Source organism: Heptranchias perlo, chromosome 33 (genome assembly GCF_035084215.1).
Source record: "Heptranchias perlo isolate sHepPer1 chromosome 33, sHepPer1.hap1, whole genome shotgun sequence".
Lineage (NCBI taxonomy): Eukaryota > Metazoa > Chordata > Chondrichthyes > Hexanchiformes > Hexanchidae > Heptranchias > Heptranchias perlo.
The window spans coordinates 24,052,166-24,061,583 of record NC_090357.1 but is presented as its reverse complement, the minus strand read 5'-3'; the positions used below and the strand labels follow the sequence as shown (position 1 = coordinate 24,061,583).

The window sequence follows — 9,418 nt, the reverse complement described above, 5'->3', positions numbered from 1 at the left end:
TCTCTGCCTTGAATATACAATGACTCAGCATCCACAACCACTTGAAGAGACAGATAGAACCTCAGTTTAACATCGCCTCTGAAATTAGATTGGAAAAGAGTGCTCCCGAACCCTTTGCATACAGACCATCTAATTCATCCTAACAATACTCCAACATAGAGCCTTGGTATAGAATTTGAATTGGGGTGAGGCATAAGGATTCATGATTTTGCCAATATTGCCATTTAAAACTATCCTCTGTTTAATATTGTGTGGCCAATTTTTTATCCAATTTTCCAGCTCCATGAGTTTATCACAACTGAAACAAAGCTCACTTTATTCATCAGTTCTTCCTTTCCCTTCATTTCCTCTCTTCTGAAGATTGAACACCACGCTTCCTCCTCCAGCTAGCAGTTCTCTGCATGACCATTGTTGGGAGTGCTCCGTGATTTGCTAGTAGGAAGCAATATTCAAATAAGGTTAAAATAAAAAAGAATTATTCAGCACCCACTGACCAAAGAATAATCTTTGTCACCCAGCCATGGGAAATCAACTACAACATCAATCAAAGAATGAGGAAGACCATACTGAAGATTGCTACTCTGCTATTATTTCACACTTATGCAAGAAACGCCTAACTTTTCTGTGGTGCTCTAAGCATTTTGGGGACATGGGGTCACAACACCTCCTAATACCTGTTTTTAAGTCAGTTTTCCTTAGGAAGATATTTGATTTGGGTCCAATTTGCTCCCTCATATTATAGATGTCATCAATATCTTCCTCTTGGTCAACTTTACAGTTTGCTTCTGGAACAAACTGCCAAAACATGAAGCTTTCAGTCACCCCCCACCCAATTTCTTACTCCATGGCTCAGTATCCATTTTCCTTATCATTCTCCATTTGTGAAGTACCTAGGGATTTTTTTTACATTAAAGAAGCAGTATAAATGCAAGTTATTGTTGTTTTGTGTTCTTAACCTGTCAGGAAGTTGGTTATAACCATTTCAGATGGCATTCATTGACTGTTATGTCCATCTTCCCACCAAAAGCAAGTGAAATTTGGCCTCAAGGGTAGAACAAATACAAATGCTAGTCAACAGTGAGACTTGAACTTTCATTCCATAAGAATGTAAGTAGTAAGGAATGAGAAAGTTCTTTTGACCCATTAACCCATTCCTTCCACAGACCACGTACAATTTGCCTGTCATGGGCTCCATCAAATGTAGTTAATTTCCTGAGGGAGAATGCTGCTAAGTATCTTTCTTCCCCCAAAGGTAATCACATGAAACTCGAGAAGACCTGTCTGACCTTAGAATCATAGAATTATAGACTCTTACAGCACAGAAGGAGGCTATTCAGCCCATCGTGCCTGTGCCAGCTCTTTGAAAGAGCTGTCGAATTTAGTCCCATACTCCAGCTTTTTCTCCAATAACCCTGAAAATTAGTTCTCTTCGAGTACATGTCCTTTTGAAAGTTTCTATGGATTCTGCTTCCACCACCGTTTCAGGTAGTGCATCCCAGATCTTAACAACCCTCTGTGTGAAAACGTTTCTCCTAATTTACCCTCTAGTTCTTTTGTCAATTATTATAAATCAATGAGCTCTGGTTACCGACCCACTTGCCAGAGGAAACAGTTTCTCTTTACTTGCTCTCTCAAAACCCCTCATAATTTTGAATACCTCTATTAAATCTCCCCTTAACCTTCTCTGATCTAAGGAGAACAATCCCAATCTCTTGACATAACTGAAATCCCCCATCCCTGGTATCATCCTGATAAATCTCCTCTGTACCTTCTCCAAGGCCTTGACATCCTTCCTAAAGTGTGGTGCCCACAGTTGTACACAATATTCCAGCAGGGACCTAACCAATGACTTCCTTGTTTTTGTATTCAATGCCCCTAATTACAAAGCCAAGTAACCAATATGCTTTCTTAACTGCCTTATCAACTTGCCCTGCCACCTTCAAAGATTTGTGAATATGTACCCCCGGTCCCTCTGCTCTTGCACCCCCCTCAAAATAGTTCCATTTAGATTATACTGCATCTCGGTGTTGTTCCTCCCAAAGTGCATCACTTCACAGTTATCCGCATTAAATTGCACCTGCCATCTGTCTTCCCATTTCATCGGCCTATCTAAGTCCTCCTGAAGTCTGCTACTATCCCCCTCACTATTTACTATGTTGTCAAGTTTTGTATCATCTGCAAATTTCAAAATTATACTCCCTATATCCAAGTCTAGGTTATTTATATATAACAAGAAAAGCAATGGTCCTAACACCTACCCCCGGGGGGCCCCACTGAAACTTCAATTCCGTTCTTTTGTAAGACTGTAAGAAAGCATAGAACGAAAAGTCCTTTTGATCTCATAACTGGGAATCCAGTGCTATTTCAATAAGAAATTACGGAAGGAGAAAAGTAGTTACATTCTACAGTTTGAGACTCTTCCTTATTTTAAAGGATCATTCTCATTTCCTAAGCTTCATTGAATCATAGAATGGTTACTGTACAGAAGGAGGCTATTTGGCCCATCGAGCCTGTGCCGGCTCTTTGTAAGAGCAATCCAGTTAGTCCCATTCTCCACTCTTTCCCCATAGCCCTGCAAATCTTTTCCCTTCAAGTATTTATCCAATTCCTTTTTGAAAGCCATGATTGAATCTGCTTCCACCACCCTTTCAGGCAGAGCATTCCAGATCATACCTATTCACTGCGTAAAAGAGTTTTTCCTCATGTCGCCTTGCGACCCTTCTGCCAATGGGAACAGTTTCTCTTTATTTATGTTATCTAAACCCTTCATGATTTTGAACACGTCTATCAAATCTCCTCTTAACCTTCTCTGCTCTAAGGAGAACAACCTAAGCTTCTCCAGTCTATCTACATAACTGAAGTCCCTCATCCCTGGAACCATTCTAGTAAATCTCTGCACTCTCTCTAAGGCCTTCACGTCCTTCCTAAAGTGCGGTGGCCAGAATTGGATGCAATACTCTAGGCCTTTTATAAAGGTTCAACATAACTTCCTTGCTTTTGTACTCTCTGCCTCTATTTATAAAGCCCAGGATCCCGTATGCTTTTTTAACCACTTTCTCAACCTGTCTTACCACCTTCAAAAATTTATGCACATATACCCCCAGGTCTCTCTGTTCCTGCACCCCTTTGGAATTGTACCATTTAGTTTATATTGCCTCTCCTCATTCTTCCTGCCAAAATGTATCACTTCGCACTTCTCTGTATTAAAATTCATTTGCTATGTGTCCATTCATTTCACCAACCTGTCTATGTCATATAGATGGCATAGATATGACGATTATATAGATGGTACTTGAAACAATACTTTTAAAAGGTCAATACTGAAAGAGGCCACAATAGTCCCAGTACCTAAAAATTATATATACTTTAAAACATCAATGTTTTTTAGAGGAAGGGGCAATACTACCACTATGGAGAGTATGGCATGTGACGTGACACACAAGTGACTCAGTGGCACTTTCATGACTCAGTGACTTCTTTTGACATGAGTTATGTGATTGCGTTTTGTTTACATAACAGAAAAGAAAGGAACATTGGAACAGGAGTAAGCCATTCAGCCCCTCGAGCTTGTTCCGCCATTCAGTTAGATGATGGCTGATCCGTAGCTCAACACCATTTAACTGCCTTTGTTCCATTTCCCTTGATTCACAAGTATCTATCTATCTCAGTCTTGAAAATTTCTATTGACCCAGCATCCACAGCCTTTTGCGGGAGCAAGTTCCAAATTTCCACTACCCTTTGCGTGAAAAAAATGATTCCTCATTTCACTCCTAAATGGCCTTGTGCTAATTGTAAGATTATGCCTCCTTGTTTTGGATTCCCCCACCAGAGGAAATAGTTTCTCTGTATCTATCCTATTGAATCCTTTTATCCTTTTAAACACCCCAATTAGATCACCCCCTCAACTTTGACAACTAAACCTTAGGGGTGCCAATCTCCCCTTTAACAGTCTGTCGTCCGACTCAATATTTTGAGGTGGGTAGAGGTACATGAGGTAGAACCTCTTGGGTTTGTCTGTTCTAATACAGATTTGACCTGACTGGTGGTTATTTATGGTATTTGTTGGCAGTTGTACAGTTCCCAGCCAGAAATTGCTTGACATATGGAAATTTAATGAGGAGATACTGAGAATGAAAGAGATTAACACAGCAGCAATAACATGATTCTGGCACTCTCATCAAGCAAAAAAAAAATGAACAGCTGAAACATTTGGTGGGTTTTATATATTTTTAATCATGTTTCAATAAAAATGTAATGAGCTGCAGTTATGATATTTTATTTCCCCTGTCAGGGATAGCTGGGTGACTCAATGCAACTTTACGCCATTCTTTGACTTACTTACCATTTGGGGACTGTCACTGATGTTCTTTGCCTTTAAAAACTCCCAGGTTATAAATATTCATTACTTAGAACGGAAGCACTATAGCGACGGGTTGAGTGACAGTCGCGCTGTCCAATCGCGGCCTGTCCGTCAGAGGGCGGGCCTAACTCGAACCTGAGCGTAGCCCGGAGCGGCCGGGGGGGGTGGGCCAAATGACACAATTACCCCAGCCCCTCTCGCACACTCTCTCCCTTAGCTCCTCCTCCCTCGCTCGACGAGGGAGGAGGGAGGAGGAGGGGGGGCGGGGCCAAACCAAAGGCGACGCCAATCTGCGCGCGGCGCTCCCTTCCCGCCCGTGACGAGGTCGGAGGAGGAGGAGGAGGAGGGAGGGGGGGGGGAGCCAATCGGGGAGAAGGGGCGGGTCGGAGGGGCGAGGCCGGGGCGCGCTGACGTCATGGGGATGTATCGATGTGAGCGCGTGGCGGCGCCGCGGCGGTGTCAGTCTGATGAAGATTGGCATGAAGGTAAGCTGTCATTCACAGGGAGACAGAGTAACCGCGGTGCAACAGTGTATCACGGGGCAATACAGTGTAACCAGCGGCGCACACGGATGCATTGCACATTGGGGCTGCTGCTGGTGCTGCAGCAGCTCCAGACACTTCATTCAGTCAGTCATTGTCCCAGCCGGAAGAAAAGACACACATTTAAAACTGCTGTGTGGTTTTTTTTTTGCTCCTCTCTGTCTCTCCACCTTCTTCTTTCTCCCTCTCTTCAGTTTTACAGCTGATGATGATGATGGGGGGGGGGGAGTAGCTGCATTGTTAAGGGATGAGCGGGGGAGCCGTTCTGTGTGCGTGTGTCTGCTAATGGAATCTGATAGCTTTCCACTTAGCTGTCTGGTAATTGTACTGTGCTGGGCGCTCCAATCTCAACTTCTAAACATTTTCTACTTTTTTAAACCGGGGGAATAATGGATGATGCATTTTCAGAAGGAATGTGATGACTGCATTTTGTAATTTTTTTTGCAGATTTTTTTTTGTAACCTGTTTTGCTTTACACATTTTCCCCCTTTCGTCATTTTGTTAAATTACCACTTTCTGGGTGTAAAAAGGGAGGAGACTCCTATCCGCACTGTTGGAAGAATCTTTCCGATTTCGCTTTCTTCCCCCCCCCCCCCCCTCTGCTTGATGCAACTATTGACCTGATGTACTTTTCTGTTTCCCCCCCCCCCCCTCCCGTATTAAGAGCTGGTATTGATTAATAGGGACACTTGCTCGGTTACATTTCATTTAATTTGTTTTAGTTGGTGCTAAAGTTTTTGTTTTTTGCAAAATATTTTCCTTTTTTTAAATACAGTAAGAGGGCATTGGGTACTTTCGAGCAGAGTTTGATGCTCTCAGATCTTTGGAGTGTGCTTGCAATCTTCAGGTTTTGTATTCCTGGATTACAAATGTAATTTTGATGTGTTGCTTTGATGGATTAGGGAGGAAATTTAGAAGATGTTATTTTCAGGGATGTTGCATGTTACTGTTATTTTGCTCTGCCAATGTTTCCATCCTTTAAGGAATGTTGCAACACATATTTGTTACAAATTAATATTTTGCTCCATTATAGTGTTACTATGGAAATTGAGGGAGAGGAAATGGAACATTTTGCTTATCACAGATCTTGCATTCTGGATTTCAGAAATGGTTTGTTTTGGCTTGTATGCTCTTTTTAAATTCATCTTTTAGATCTGCCTCGTGAAATGCGTTTAAAGCATTAATTAAAGGGAATGAAATCGATTTTCAGTCTCCTCGCAGCCCCTGTGCATAAACCTCTCGCCGTGCAGTTACCAAAATATGTTCGCCTCTGTAGCATTCTGCACCTTTTTGAAAAAAGCGACGAGCCGTTTGCAACCAAGCGTGGACTTTAATTTGCTAGAACGAGCCCCAGTTGTTGACTTAGGGAAGATATTGTGAAGAATTTGTTTAGCGGTGTTAGTGTGCAGCATTCCTCCTTTTCAGGGGTGTGCATCAGGTTCGAACCTTAGATCAGTAGGGCTATGGAGCTAACCGAACAGCTGCGGATGTGTTCGCTACAGGCCAATCCCACCAAACGCAGAACTAATTTGCTAAGAATTTCTATGTTGCTATCCGGGTTATGCTGGGATTGCAATGACTCTTATGGAATGGGAGTAAACGGGAACGGCGCAGTGGAATTCTGTGCAGGGAGCAGGTATGCCGTTGGAGAAATAAAACTGTTTTTATTTATATATTAATAAAAAGCTGTACACTTTTTTCTGGTTTTTATTCTTCCTTTCTGCCCCTCCCCATGATATACAAACATTCTGTCGGTGTGTTTGTGTTACTTGGAGTATGAATTCGATGCCAACCAAGTTTAAATTGCTGTACTTTCAGTTCAGGGCTTTAGTCAGTGTCGGTGGGCATGTTTGTGCATCCAAACTGGTATCATTCCAGCATTGTTTTCCTGTCTGTCACTGACCCTGGTTCTCCCTGTGGTTCAGATCGGTTTCTTTTTACGCGTAGGAAAGAGAAACGTGCAACTCAGCTAGGAGAGAATGTTTATTTCTGAAAAGTTGTATCACGAGATTAGCTCACTGCGGGGGTTTATTTAAAAAAAAATCACAATTTATTTTTGTTTTGAAATGGTACTTTTTCGTGGGGGAATTTAAGAGAAAATATAAATTTGTTGCCTTTTTGCTAACTTGTTTAGATTTGAAGTTTTACTTAAATTTGGTTTCTGAAATTAAAATTGAAGCAAAAATTGGATATACAGTCTGGCACATTGTTGAATTGGGTTGCAAATTATTCTTGTTTGTTCATGGGAGATTTGTGACTGTTGAATGTTTCTAGGTGATCTCTTGTGTAGAAATGCCCACTTTCTAAATCCAAACGGGTAACTGTAGGTGCTCCAAATTTGAGGAATTCTTTGCAGTTTCATTTCCTGTTTTCCTCAGGATAAGGTGATGTATTTGCAGAAATCTGGAGGGGAAATTACCTGCTGGATTACTGAACTGTTTTAGAAGTTAGGGACTGGAGGGGGATGGACAGCTTGAGAATACTGCTGTGTATTTTTACCCGCTCTGTTGCTGTGTTGTTTGAGTTGAATACCCCTCCAATAATATGATGATAATTTAGACGTCCTTCAGTGATATGGAAAGCATTAACCTCTTCACTACTGGGGAAACTTAAAAAAAGAAAATAAATTCAATATGAAGAATTAGCAGCTTCGAAGATTCTTTGGTTTTTAAACAGTGAGTGCGCAGAGGACATGGGAACAGTACCCTGGAGTGAGTGAGAATGAAAATACAAGGGAACTGAATTAACCCACACAGTTGGAACGAGGTGATTGCAGAAGTACTCTGACAATGACCATCACTAGTGATCCCCATAGAGCTCGCTTGTGCCATTGGCTACAGTACCTCCTTCCTGCCACTCTCCAGATATGGTTGGCACTTACTGTTTTTTTTAAAATGTATTTTTTTTTAGAAAGAGGATGTCAAAGGTAATTTTAAATATATGTATGTATGTAAGCATAGCTGTACTTATCTAGCTTCCCCTTAAATGCATGAGGGAGAAAGGAATAGTAGGATATGTTGATAGGGTGAGATGAAGTAAAGTGGGAGGAGGCTCGTGTGGAGCATAAACACTGGCATAGACCTGTTTGGCTGAATAACCTGTTTCTGGGCTGTAAATTCTGTGTTGTTCCATGTAAAACAAATGAGATGGTGTAGTGTGGAAGAACGCCTTTCACACAACACCATCTCATTTGTTTAAAAAATACCTTTGACATTATCTTATTAAAAAAATCCTGTACAGTTGCAATCACACTTACATTTGTATCTCACTTTGTGACATTGGTGTTATTTTATGTTGTATTGGATACCAGCCCATATTGGTCCTATTGACTTTCTCTGTGCGTAGTTCAGTCTGCAACAAATACATTTTTTTATTCCTTTTTAAAAAAGGGGTATTGATGGTGGCATTCACTTTGAACTTTTATTAATATGTTGAGGATAATTAGTGATCATTTCCAACGTAAGTGTTCAGGAGCTGAAGACTGAGTCCTATGAATGTTAAGCCATGAGATTTACAGGATGTTACGGGATTTTTATTTTCTTGAAAACTTTTTGGGGATATTTCTGATTTCTGCCTTTCCGAGGGAGAAACATTCAATTATACAATGCAGTGACTGGACACGGTAGCTGTCGATTTGATTCCACTCTTGCTTGTGAACGACAGTGGCGTCATCCTGTGTAGGGTTGAAAACCAGCCCTGTTTGAATTGCTCCTGGCTTTCACTGTGAACTGGATGAATTAAGGTACTGCAGCGAGCAGTTCGTGCCTCTCTAAAGGTTATGCCGGGGATTCCGTTTAATGCCAGCTGTCCAGCAAAGTGCTGGTGGATCTTTGTCAGTTTGTCTTCTACATTTTCTAGTCTGCTTCCCAAAGCAGCCTTTAAAAATGTCTCTTGCTTTCCTCCTGCTCTGCATTGCACAATCTATCTTTTATTGCTAAATGATTTAGTCTGCTCTGCATTAGAAACTCTTTGAATCTCTAATCATTTGTGCAGTTGTGGGGTCTGTATATAATTTTTCATGATGGGGAACATTGTGTATTTAACAGAAAAGTTCCATTTAAAGTCTTAATCTATTTAATACTTTGTACTTAAATGATATCTTCAAAACGCAACATTTATTTTGAACCAATACATGTCCACATGTTACTTAATGCTTTTTTAAAGGTTAGTTTAAGACCATCAGTTGGAATGCTGCTGATTGTCCTGCCTGAATCTGACAGTTTGCTGATTGGAGTAAGTGTGGGTCTGATAATACACAGATTGACTATTGAATCCATTAATGTTTAGTAAGATGAGTTCTCTTGTCTGTTCTGATGTTGTCATTTCATTTGTTTTATTAACCCAAAGGCTGCCAGCAAGTCCAGGGTTTTCTAGTTTCCTTGGAACATAGGAATACAGGAGTAGGCCTTTCAGCCCCTCGAGCCTGTTCCATAATTCAATTGGATCATGGCTGATCTGTTCCTCAATCCCATTTACCTGCCTTTGCTTCATATCCCTTGATGCCCTTACCTAACAC

General features: G+C 41.2%; 1 protein-coding gene across 3 annotated transcripts in view; it reads left to right on the top strand.

Moving 5' to 3' along the window:
- The first annotated feature begins 4,780 nt into the window (after nt 1-4,780).
- The window catches only part of pknox2 (pbx/knotted 1 homeobox 2), a 343,270-nt gene continuing 338,632 nt past the window's right edge, over nt 4,781-9,418 (top strand). The window contains exon 1 of one of the 3 annotated variants that reach the window (XM_067971059.1): nt 4,781-4,845. The gene's annotated coding sequence lies outside the window, so the exon portion shown is untranslated. The remainder of the gene's footprint in view (nt 4,846-9,418) is intronic. The other 2 variants (XM_067971057.1, XM_067971055.1) reach the window with 2 other exon arrangements.